Here is a 13,429-nt window from a genome sequence, read left to right as displayed (position 1 = left end):
GCTAGTTGTGACCCAATACAGAAATCAAATTCGCATGACATTGCATGGTCAAACGAGCAATAAGTCTTTGCTAATGTTCTCTGATTTTTTTTTTAATGTCTTCACAGGCATCAGGTTGCAATGCCACTGAAAACTCTGGTAGATCTGGTATCTTTTGTGAAACCTTCTCAAGGCTGCTGCCACTTTGTTTGCATGCTTTGCTGGTTGTATCCTTTGTTACCTTCTCAGACAAGTACTTCATGGCACCCCATAGAGGAGAGGCCCTTGTTGTTGCTGGAGTGCTCGCACAGAAATCAGCACAGAACTTCTTGCTCTTCATTAAAGAACTCTCAGATAGTTGTAGGCATGCTGCTGCCTTTGCATGATCAAATCCCTCATCCAAAATCAGCCCATGGAAATAGTATGCCGCAGCCTGCTAATAGTCCACCCTATGGTTCGAGTAGGCTCTGTATTGTGTTCACTGAAATAGCCCAACCATCAATACCGCTTGAACATTTCCAATTTGGATGATGTTTTCTCAACACCAACTGTTCCACAAACTCCTTATGCTCTGTTTGATAAGGAATCCTAATGATGACCCTGAATCAAGCTACTCATAGATGCTGCATGCCTAATGCGTTAATATTTGGGTGTAGTAGATGATAGGTCATCAGTTGATCCAGTAACTGAGCCCACACTATAACCACTCCACAAATTCTTTGCTCGGTACAAAGTCCTGCTGTTCCTACAGAGGGCTCAAGGTTGCGCTGCTTCTCCTTTGTTCCGCTTATGTAGAGGCTCTTGATGGTCAGCGAGAAGAAGTCGAGGAGCCAGCACATGTAGCAGGCATGGTGCTTATAGTTGTTAGGTGTGATGTCGGTGCTCAAGAGCACAACCAATAGCATGATGATGATCAGGACGGGCAGGCAACCACAGCAGCATGATGATGAAGAAGACGATAATCCTCTGATCGAATTTATGTGGCCTCTGCTTTGTATCCACCTTCAGCACGGCTATCTTTCCCTTCATGATCTCTATCCTCTTCACTCGCAACGAACTGCTCAGCACCATGCTGTCGTTTTGGCCCCTTCATCACGTAACTTTCTGCATTGGTTTTCCAGAATTCTCATTCCCTTTCCCCAGGTCGTAGCGATCTGAAGTCTTCCTTTTCTTTCTGAGGCTTTGCGAGGCCTTTTCCCCACATCGTCGTCTCCTCCCAACATAGTTTTCTTGTCTGCTAATTTTGTCAAAGATAAATGCTTTTTCAAATAGCCCGCTAATTTCCCTCTGAATGACCCAATTCTGCTTTCCGGAAGACCCTTGAAAAGAAAAGTGGTCAGATCCACGAGCAGGGGCAGAATTGATCTGAACTGTTTCGATCTCCATTGTCTTGCTAATCGTGATTGCTTTGTTAATATCTCTTCTGAAAACACAACCCTGCAAAGCAAAATTGTTTGCATTACAGTGGTGGATTCCTTCCTCCACATTGCTGATTTTAATGACTGGAAGCACAGGCTCAAAAGGTTCTTCCCACGCAATCCTCAGGTCAAGGCGAACTTTATCAATAAGCAAAGGCCATATCAGGTTTCCATCTCTTTTGTACTTCTGGCAGAATGTAGCACCTTTTTCCTTGGCATCCAAAACCAAACCTTCTATATACTTTGCAGATGACTCACTGACAACCGCAGTTATGTCAGAGTCTTCTTCTGGTGCACCGACAGTTAGCTTACTCATCTTTGAAACTACCTTCTGAACTAGCACTTCTACTATGTTCTGCTACTACTGGTTCCATAACCAAAACAACTTTCACAGCAGTACAGCGCTGGCCACTGTATGAGAACCACCCTTTACGATATTTTCTGCTGCAAGATCAAGGTCGGCATCAAACATATCAGCATTGTTGAGTTGGGTATAGATTCTTTTTACTGTTTCAAGTGTTGACTTGATATGACAGGCTCTCAGAACATTCAAAAAGGTAGCACTATCTGGCATATTCCCTTGGCACAACATCTAGGCATAAAGCAGGATGGTCTCCTCACTTTCCTCTTGCATAGCACAGCCCAATATCAAAGTATTCCATGTAACTACATTTGGATACACTCTCTCCATTTGCATTTGTTCAAAATAGTTCAAAGCTTCAACAGCAAGCCCATACTCAGCATTTCCTGAGATCATTGCATTCCACAAGACTATATCCCTTACCCGTTGTCAAACACACAACTTTTTGGTGGATTTCACACCTCGAATGCGCAGCAATACGACAACGTAGCTCCAGATTTTGGGCAAAACACAGGTGCCCATATCTCTTTGCATTTTCTCTTGTTAGCTATTTTTTCAATAAGGTTTGATGTCGTTTCTTACTGTTGTTGTTGTTTTATTGCAGAGGTTGTTTGGGGCAGGAGACAGAGGTGCTCATCTCTCTCTCCTTTCTTTCCCCCCTCTCTCTATGTGTTGTTTCTCTTTTATGTTGTGTTTTCAAAAGAATTTGATGTTGGTTCTAGTTGTTGTTTTCTTGCAGAGTTTATTTGGAGCAAGAGGCAAAGGTGTTAATCTCTCTCTCTGTTTGGTTTTTTTTGTTGATATCTTTTTAATACAACATAATGTTAGTTCTAACCCTTATTGTTGTTTTATTGCAGAGATCATTTTGAGTGACATTGAATAAGTGCTTATCTCTCTCTCCCTCTCTCTTTCTCTCTCTATGTTTCCTCTTTTCTACTATTTTTTCAGTATACCTTCATGTAAATACTAACTCTTGCAAAATTGTCTTTTGCAGAGATCAATTTGGGCAAGATTGGATAGGTGCTCATTTCTTTCTCTCTCCCGCGTACTCATACACTCTTTCTTTCTTCATCTCTGCATTATCCCTTTTCTACTATCTTTACAATAGGGTTTGATGCTAGTTCTAACTTAAGGATCAATTGTTGTTGCAGCACTTAACACAAGGGAGAGCAGAGATTCTGTAGCTCAATTTACAGGTAAATCTGCCATATTTTGTGGTGCCAAAATTTATTCATTTAATTAGTGACTTTTATGTTTGATGGGATTGATGTTTTGTTATGTCCATAATTTGCAATGAGTTTTGACTAGCAATGATTCAATCTTATCTTCAGTAGATTAGCTTATAGGTGAATTGGCCTTGTTTTGGATTGCTTCTATTCATGTAGTTATCTAGATATTTTTTGCTAAAAGGGATTCATGCAAGTATTTTTGTTAAAAGGGATTCATGCAAGTTTTTTTTTGTACATGCAGGTATTGTACAAGGTTTAGGTGAAGCATATAACTCTCGATCAACTATTTTGATGTGGTGAGTGATTCCTTTGTGTTGGATGATATGGATTTACTGGAAGTTGATGGTTCAAAATCCTCTGCTTTATTGGTCCTCTGTGTCCATTTGGATCTCCATGCCAATTGGCAATGATCCATGAAACTCTTATATCATATCATCCATATAACACACAATGTGTTGAGTCTTAGAATATCTTACGTGTCAATCCAATGTGCCTATTAGGATTTGCATGCCATGTGGCTGCTATCCTTGTAACAACTACTCTATAATACCCACATTTCATACAATGTATTAAGTCAAATCAGACACCTCTTCATTATAATAAAATTTATTTTGGCAAAATTCTATGAGTATTCTTGTGCTATTCTTTTCATTATATTTCATGTAAATGGTATGATTAAAGTGAGGTCTTGAAATTAAATCTATACTTTGTGTTGATGTATATATTGACATGCATTTCGATATCGATGTTTATGTTTGTTTACAAAACTATAAACATCTCTTAATTCCATATTGATTTGTATCCAAGAAATCCTATATAATGATGTACTTGACTATCACTTTCATATGATGATAATGCAATAGTACTTGTCTCTTTCTGTCAAGTCCCTGTGTCATTGTCAGTCCTACACAAGATTGTGTTTATGAGTTCAAGTCTCAATCTTGAAACCTAATTCACTTGTGTAACAGTTGTCTTCTTTGTCAATGTCAACATGAGTAGTATCTTCATCTTCCATCCTCCATAGCTTCCTCCTTTGCCATGCTCTGGATCCCGCATCTTTAACAGTAGCTCCTTTGATGCCTATGAATAGGCTCTTGTAAGTTCAATTTTGTAATTTTATATTTTGAATATTAATATAACAGTAGGCCTATATAGAGCTGTGGGTTTTTCCCTTGAGCCCTCAAGGATTTTTTCATCCATAGTAAGGAACCTTTATTTGAGCGGGGGTGTTAGCTATATATAGTATGTCTATATATAGCGCCCCAGGTCCCCTCTATATATTCCTATCATGTGTGCTCAGTTGACACACTTCTAGGGTTCCACTTTTGGTGTCTCATATCTCTCTTCTCTCCTCTCTTCCTTTCGTCTCTCGTCTTCCTTGCAGTTTCCAACACCGTCTTCTTTGCTTGTGGGGCATTTCCCATATCAAGCTCTGGCAGTGGTAGATTTTCAGCAGCTTTCTGCTGATCCGGTTTACTTCTTATCACACTTTTACTTGGCCTTGAAGAGGAGGGACCGGCAACATCTTCATCTCTTCTTCTCTTTCCTTCTATCATAGCTTCATGATTATTAATTTCAGCCAACCGAGCGTAAGTTGAAAATGAATCAACTGGCTCGATCCATCCGATTCTTCCCCAGATGCATTGACTGGCAGTAGTTAAATCATATTTGGTTGCCTTGCCTTGCTCCATACGATCTAAGGCCTACATCCACACTTTCGATTTTGCATCAACTTTACATGATTTAATAATTTCATTAGTTGGCTCAATTTGCAGCCCATAGATAGCTGCATCAACAGCTGCATAGACTGTTCTTGTTGCCAAATCTTCCAGTCTTTTCTTCATGCCACTGTTACTGAAATTTGGCTCAAGAGGAAGCCCGGTTTCGGTTGCATGAATTTTACCATCCTTCCAAAAGACTAATTTTTGCGCTTTAGCTTCACAGAATGCACTGCACTCCCTCTTATCATGCTATAGGCTATCACACCAGATACAACGTCTTCTGAAGCCTTCTCGTACGGGTCTTTAGGCAGTTGTTCGTCCTCTTTCTTCCACTTTCACATGAAGCCTTTCCACCTTGGAATTAATCTCTGTTAGATTAAGATGGAGATCCCGCATGCTCTTGATCAGCTCGTCCATGACATCCTTCTTTGGAGGTGGAACAACAGGATTTCTTGGTTGCTCGGCCATAGAGACAGGAGGTCGAGATACAAGAACATGCTCCTTCATGGATTCAGTTGGTGCAGAGGTAGACCCCCACCTTAGGCGCATCCGCTCTCTTCGAGCAATCATATTAACTGCTTCAGTGACATCATTCCAAATAGTCTTCAATTCCATCTCAAAGTCAGGAACTTCAAGCCGATCAGTTAGCTTCTCTTGAAGAAAAGGATCTATAGCCTTTAGAAACGATTTAATCTTCTGTCTTTCCATATCCTGCTGATCATCAAGATCTAGTTGAGCAAATTTGCTTTCAAATTCGCGGTGAAGAGCAGTGGCAGTTAGTCCCTTATTGGGCCTTTCTACCCATTCAGTGAAGACTTTCTTCGTCATGAGGCGAGAATCTTCAAGAAAATTTTCTTCTTGAAGAGCCTTCTTGAATGCAGACCATCCCGCATCTTTTTGAAAAAGACCATGAATCTGGTCCTGGAGGCCATGCATGGCCAAACGGGCAAAGTATCGGCTCCAAGCATGATGAGGAACTCCAAAGAAGACCATCTTGTCAGTATAGAGGTGGATAAAAGAGGACAAATTTTGCCCATTAAATTGCTTGAGCTCCTGCCCTTTTTTCATCAGCAAAGAATATAAATGAAACAATTTGTCATCAGCTGGAATATAGACCCTCATCAGTTGGAAAGAATATAAACGAAACAATGTATCATCAGCTAGAATATAGATGCTCATCAATGGAATAACAAACGAGGACGATCATCATGAAGCATGGCAATATCAACATCCAAAAGTAGGGAATGAAGCATCAATGGAATAACGAACGAGGGCAAGCATCATGAAGCATTGCAATACCAACATACCAAAGCATTGAATGAAATAGTAATTGAATAACATTGATTGAATGAAAAATATAAAATATAAGCTATGAAACTTATGAAACAATGACAAGACAAAGAATCCATAACATAAGACACGACATTGCTATTGTTGGTTCTTTTTGTAATGTCGATGCTATTGATACTAAAGCTAATTAACAATAACCTGGATATAATAACATTATTGCCTGACAAGGAGTATCTTGTCGAATCTAGGTAGTTTATACATAGAAAGACAAAACCATAATTATAATCACTTTGGTGATGCGCTGATGTAAAGCTTTGGATAAAGCTTTTGAGAATAAAGATTTTGAATAATAAGAAGACGAAAAAGATGGACGATCTGTTAGCGACACAAAAGCGAAAGAGATTAGCTAAAGTAGATGAAGAGTTTGCTGTTGTCATGAAAGCTGACAACATATGAAATTTGATAGAAAAATCTTATAGAAAGCTTCGTTCGTGATAATAATAGGCGTTGCTTCTTCTCTACGTTGTCGAAGGGTTTGTGAGCAAGATGATAAATTTCAGGATAGAAGTTCAATCAAACGAATAAGCAAGATGAGAGGATTTGTGAGCAGCAAAGCCGCAGAAAACAGAGGGCATGTTTATACTCTGGATGATATAAAAACACTGCATTTTTCAGAGAAGTTAGATGCCCATTCAAGTGAATCTGTTGTGGAAAGTCTACTCAAATATTGGAGTATTCATACACCTTTTCTTCCCATGAAACATGAATCTTGATTGCTTACATGAACACTGCAATCAATAACATCCTTTCAGTAAATACAAACAATGTATACTGCTTTTGGTCATTCTGAGAATCGATGTACAGAACCCGTGCATGGAACTTTAGAAGCTCCAAAATACCAAGAACAAGATCATTTACATAACAAAATCCAGATGCCTCAAACTTCCTAGCATGATGTAGACCACCTGCCCTTGCTCATGCGCCGTCTCAGCCAATCATCACTGAGCAATGTACGTATCTCTGAGACCTTGACTTTTGAGACAATGTACTGGTAGTTGTTCATCAGGAAAATATATGAAAGTGCCGATTCCTTTTGCAGCAGAGATAATTACGAAGAGTATGGCCAGCTTATTCTCTGGATTGCCCAGCTCGAGAGGAAAGAATAATTCCTACAATCAGACCATACAATGCCAGTGCCTCTGCAAAGATGAGAATAAGTATCATTCCGACGTTTTATTCAGCGTCCCCTTTCTGATACGTGCAACTCTTCCAGAGGAAGCAAAAGTCCCCATCTGTCTCTTCTGAGCATCATGGATTTCTTTTTCCTCCCAGTTTTCTTCATCGCCTTCCCCTCTTTGTCATATATCCCTCCTTTCTTGCATCGAGCACATGCGTCCTCTTTTTCCCTGAGAGCCCCCCAAAATAGTGTTCTTTTTCTCAGCGATTCTTCTCCTCTTCCTTTGCAAGGTAATGGGAGTGACCAGTCTCTGAATTTTTAGGAGCCTTGTTGCGCTTCTTACCAGTGAAAGAGGTTCCGTTTTTCCAAAAGCATCCCAGTGGATAATGAGAAGATTCCATTACTTCTGGGTACCATCAATGATCAAGAGCGGCAGTTGCTGTAGCAGAATCAATCCCCTCGTCGACTGAGAAAAAAAATCCCATCTATCTCTGTTGAATTCACATCATAGAGCCCATGATTCTCTTCTCGTGATGCTTTTTCTCCCCCAAGCCTTCCCGAATAGGCCGTTGAAAAGCGGCCCCTTTTTTATCAGAAAAGCGGCTCAACTCTTTTGGCAGACCGCTCTATTGGTCCTGCTGGCGAAGGTCCCTAAAAAAAACCTGTAAACATGTAATTCTCACTTTCAAATGCTGCCAATCCTTGTTGCACCACACCTCGCATCTAGGAGAGAGCCTGTTGAGTAAACTGCAGATGGCCAAGATCTTGAGCCTGTTGGAGTTTTAGAACTGCAACATTAGCAGATGCCAACCCATTTGAAGCAACGAATGATATTAAAATTGAAGGAAATGTTGGGTGTCCACCTGAGATGGACAGAAGACCAGCAGAATAAGGGAAATTAATGAAAGTATTTCCCTGTAGCAGTGCTGGAGACATTATTTGTATTGAGTCACTGTACAACAAAGTAGGCTGTGAAGAGACCTCCTCATTGTAACTCTCTTGAAATTCTTGTGAAACCTATTGAGAGACCACACCCTGGAATTGAGCCAGTTGGCTCATTGCTATGTTCAGATCAGATCTGTTGGCAAGCATCCAATAATTGACTGCATCCATATCAGTTGCTAGCCCAAAATACTGTCATATCCCCCATGTCAACATAGCCAAGGATAAGGGAACTCCAAGAATACTCATTGCGTTGTGTCATGCAGTTAAACGTGTGCTGAACATCAAGCAAGCTCCCACATTTGGCATACATATCCACCAATGTACTTCGATTTGCATCTCTTGGAAATAGTTTAGTACTTCCTCACAAAGCCCATAATCGGCATATCTTGAAATAAGTGTAGCCCATGAGATTGCATCTCGAGTTACCAATCTATCAAAAACTCCCTGTTCTTCTACAAGCATGTCACATTTAGCATACATGTCAACCAGAGCATTGTTGATTAATTCCTCTTGCTCCAAACCCTCTTCACTATATTTCCCGCATAGAATGAAAGAGCAAACATAACGACTAAGTATGTACAAAGTATCAAATCACACACACAACTTTTGGGTGGTTTTCACACCTCGAATGCGCAACAATACGACATCCACCCCCTCTAATCCTGCACATCCTCTGGATGGGCCAACTACCCATGATCGTTATCATCAAGATCCACAAACAGATCAATCTTTTCATTATGCATTTCCGGTACATCAACAAGATTGTATGTCATATCATCTGTCTCTTCCATTGGAGTTTCTTCTCGTTGCTCTTCTCTTACAAATTCTTCCAATGCATAATCTTCATCATCTCTTTTCTTGAAAATCTTGATTCTTTTCCCAGCAATAGGCACTCTAAGCACTGTCCCATCCAATTGCGTCAACTCATATGTTGCATTATCAAAAACATGTCTGACTATATACGGCCCAAACCATCTTTTCACCATCTTCTGAAGTGCAGTATGCTGATTTTCAAGGCTGCTATCAAAGACCAATACCCAATCTCCCTCTTCTATTGCTCTAGGCCGCAAGCGATGCCTGCTGTCAAACCTGTCCTTATTTCTTAGTCTAGCAACCTTCAACCTGTCAATAGCTAGCTGAATATCCTATGGTCTTCTCTCCAACTGTCGAATCCGAAGAGCTAAGAGCTCCTCTCTCGTCAAATCCTCCTGCCAAGGTAAAACTGACCAAGTCAAAGCACAAGTCTCAGTCGGCATAACAGGTTTCTGACCATACATCAACTCTGCAAGCATATATCCTGTGGTAACACTATGAGTCGTACGATCAGCCCACAAAGCAAATGGTAGAAGTCTCGGCCATTCTCCAATCCATCCTCTGCATGCTTTGGCTAATGCTTTCACTATCGGCGGATGCCTCTTTCACTCTTTCCATTTCCCTCTAGATTATATGCTGTAGTTAGAGCCAACTTGATTCCTAGCTGAGAGAAAAACTCCCTAGCTTCATCTGCATCCAACTCACCACGATCCGCAGTGATCTTACCCACACAACCATACCTGCAGAAAATTTCCTCCAATAAGAACTTACACACTGCACTAGTGGTCTTCGTTCTCAAAGATCTGCCCTCAACATGATTGGTAAGATCCTCTCTCGCCAAAACAATGTATCTCATCTGCCATAGACCCATAGGCATAGTAACCAAATCAACTACCCACTTATAGTGAATGCATAGCGGATATGTCGGATGAAGCTCATCTCGATGACGCACTACCGAATACATCTGACAGTCCCTGCAAGTCTCAACAAAGTGAGAAACATCTCTATACATGCCTTTCCACCAATATTTCTCCTTGAGTTTCTCATAAGTAGCCCACACTCCTCTATGACCAGCCCAAGGACTCTCATGAAACTCCCTCATCACCTGTAACTGTGTCTCTCTATCGCAGACAACCCGCAAAGGTAATCCGCCTCTTTTCTTTGGATGCTTCCAAAGAAATCCGTCCTTGAGAAAATAACCATAGGCTTTCCTTCTGATCTTCTTGAACTCTTCATCTGTCCATTCATCTCTTTTGCTTAGTGTACTAAGGTACCTGCCAATCTGCAACCAATCTCCAACATAGAGTTCTTCTATAAAAGCCACAATATCATAGACATGACAAACATGATCAACCATAGTGGCTGAAATTTTTGCATCATCCTCTTTTGCAAGTAGAGTCTCCTCATCATCATATCTGGCTCTAGACAACATATCTGCAACTAGATTATCCTTCCCTGCTATGTGTTTAAATTCTGGATTTAATGACTTGATGTATGCAATCCATCTCAGCATAGCTATATCCGGAGTAGAGCAACTCGTGATCATACCAATCAATGGCAAGCAATCTGTCTCTACCACAACTAAAGCTTCAATAAAGTACTCCTTGTCACATTTGAGAGCCGTGACAATCCCCAGTAGCTCCCTCTTGATTTACGGATATCTCCTCTATCTCTCGTTTAGGACTTTCGCCCCAAACCGAATAGCATACCTATTTCCATCTACATCATCTTGACCCACAGCCCAACCTATGCCAATTGGACTAGTGTCAACTGTCAATACAATAGGCTTTCCACAATTATAATCCGCTTTCCTGAGAGTAGGAGCATTCTGTAATAACTTCTTCAATTTCCGCATGGCTCTAGTGTGGCTCTCATCCCAATAGAATTTCTGCCCCTTTCGAAGCAGCTGATATAAACAATCTGCTATGTGTGCAAAATGAGGTATCCAAATCATATAAAACACACAAGCTCCAATGAATCTCCATACCTCTGAAGTGGTAGAACAATACTCCGCAATCTTTCCTATAGCATTCACCTTATCAGGTGAGGGTTTCCTGCCATAATACCCACACATATGTCCAACAATGACAACCTCACTCACTCCAAAAACAGATTTTTGCCCTGAAAGTGTTAAGTTCACTTCTTCTAACTTGGCCAAAATCTTTTCACATGCTGAAATATGATCAGCCACAAAATATCTGCATCCTTGCTCATTTAGACTCTCATTCTTCTCTTCTTCTGCACACCCCTTAATGGGCACATCATCCAAGAAAGGCATGGTAAGCTGAGGTATGTAATCTCGAAGGACCTTATGCATGGCATTCATCATATGCGCAATAGAATTAATGGCACCTTGAGGCAAGGTACACACATCCTGACAAGCCCAATAGGAGTTCTCATGGTGGTTATGTCCCTGCTTTCCAAAGCCAGCTGAAATTGATCATATCCTGAATACAAATCACTTAAAGAATAGATGGCACGTCCAGCAAATGCTTCTGCAAACTCATCCACAACTGGACCTATACCAACATTCCTGATAGTAACTCTGTTTACTGGCTGCATATCCTGAATAAATCGGAGAGTACCATTCTTCTTTGGAACTGTAAACCACCTGTTTGAGAATGGTGCAGATGAAGGCTCAAGAATTCCCATCCTGATTTTCTCATTCAATAAATCAATCAGCTTTGGCAAGTGTGCTTTAGGCACTGGAATAGGTCGAAGATTCCATGGAATATGAGGATGAAATGCTGCTGTTCAATTGCTACGCCTCACGAAATCAATCGTGTATGACAAGATACGGGCCAGTGTGACGTATGACGTGTGGGCACCGTCTTCTCAAAACTGGTACCCATATGACGTGTGGGGCACCGTCTTCTCGCGTGACCCGTGTGACATGTGACGTGTGGGTACCGGAGAAAGCCTTCGTGGGAAATAGGCAAAAGCAGGACCCAGCGGCTCTGATACTAGTGAAACGTGGAACCAGACTGACGAAGAGCAGAATCACACAGTGAAGCCGTCCAAAAAGTTGTAGGCCTTTTTTTCTACCACTCGTTCGAGCATATGCTCGGTTTACAGCAATGGGTAGTCTCTCTCTTAGTGGTAGCATTCACCTTCTCCCATAGAACTTCTTGACTTGAGCGTTACCTTTAAGCATCGCGGAGATGGCATCCAAGTCGACTAGTGAGGTCTTCCAAGTGTCCATCTCTACCCTCATAGCTTTCGTTCTATTGCCAAGGAAGATTAAACCGTTACGCCAATCTTCGATGACTTTGGCATTGCGCATCCAAGTGTGCATCCAGGGTCAGCCTAATAGGATATCGTAGTCCACTCCCTTCATGACTACAAAGTCAACCGAGAATTGGACACCTGCGATTTTCATCGGCCAGTTTTTAAGTACCCTGAATGGTTTCACTCTCATACCGTTTGCTAGTGTGACATTGAACCTGGTGGTCTCGACAAGCGGGTTTCCCCAAGTCTGAAGCACTATGTGGATCGGTACACTAACCCCCACTCATGTGTCTACAATCCCCTTTCTCGTTGTGTCGCCCCTAGGGCTAAGATAGGTAAGACCACATGCATCTCGGTGCCTTCCCAGAAATAATTAATGTGCAAGAACTTAGGCACAAAGTGTAACGTCAGACTTGGTATTTGTGTCTCTACATCATGGTCATGCAGGTCTGTGATCCTTCAACCCACTGCTTCAAGTCTTGCCATAGGGTGGAATGCTGCTTAAGAAGGTCTCGCAGGCTTAGTGTCACAGGGGTGGTCACTAGCATGGTAAGGAGATCATTGGTTGCTCATCTTTCTCCTATTCCGGATTTTCCTGGCTAATGGCCATGACTGATTTGCTAGCCTGTAGCATCAAGGTTTTTCCTAAGCGGTACAGCTTGCGGCGTAGTAGCATCTCTCAATTTTGGTCGAGGGGGTGAGACTAGAGTGCTTATGTTTGAGAGATCTTTGATCTCATCCTCTAGGATGGGCTCAGCATCTTTTAGGTGCTCTTGGGCCTCTTTTATCCATTCCTTCACTTTCTCAATAGCCTCTAGTTGGTTCTTCGGATGCGGATATTCCCCTACCTTAGCACTTCCCTTTTCGGTCGTCTTAGGAGCTGAGGTTTTTGCCTTTGCATCAACGATCTTCTTTCCAGTAGGCAGAGTTGTAGCACTATTAGTTTTCAATGTGATCTTAGCTTCTGGTTTCTTCTTTCTCCGTCTACGGCTCTCCTTCCTGATCGAGGTTGCATCGAGGTTGCTAGGACCTGGCAACCATATGCCGACGTGGTTCGTCTATGCTCAGGTCATGACACACAATGGGATAGATGCGGCCTCGCCATGGAGGTTCTCGACGCCGAACAGCCCCAATGGGACAGATGACATGTTGGATGAACTTAAGGATGGTTTTCACTTAGGACAGTCAATGAAGAGATGAGTGATTCCACACTTAGAGCACCTTAGGTCTGCCTTGTCTCTATTTGGTTGCTCCCTTTCAGGACAATG

The 13,429-nt window shown here is 41.7% G+C and overlaps 1 pseudogene; it reads right to left on the bottom strand.

The window, feature by feature from the left end:
* Nucleotides 1–1,071: 1,071 nt before the first annotated feature.
* LOC148027719 (NADP-dependent glyceraldehyde-3-phosphate dehydrogenase pseudogene) lies at nt 1,072–1,713 on the bottom strand (annotated as a pseudogene).
* Nucleotides 1,714–13,429: the final 11,716 nt, after the last annotated feature.

This window comes from Lygodium microphyllum, chromosome 12, assembly GCF_053477565.2.
Source record: "Lygodium microphyllum isolate KBCC chromosome 12, Lygodium_microphyllum_v1.1.10, whole genome shotgun sequence".
Taxonomy (NCBI): domain Eukaryota; kingdom Viridiplantae; phylum Streptophyta; class Polypodiopsida; order Schizaeales; family Lygodiaceae; genus Lygodium; species Lygodium microphyllum.
The sequence above is the reverse complement of the archived record's forward strand: the minus strand, read 5'-3'. Positions and strand labels throughout refer to the sequence as shown.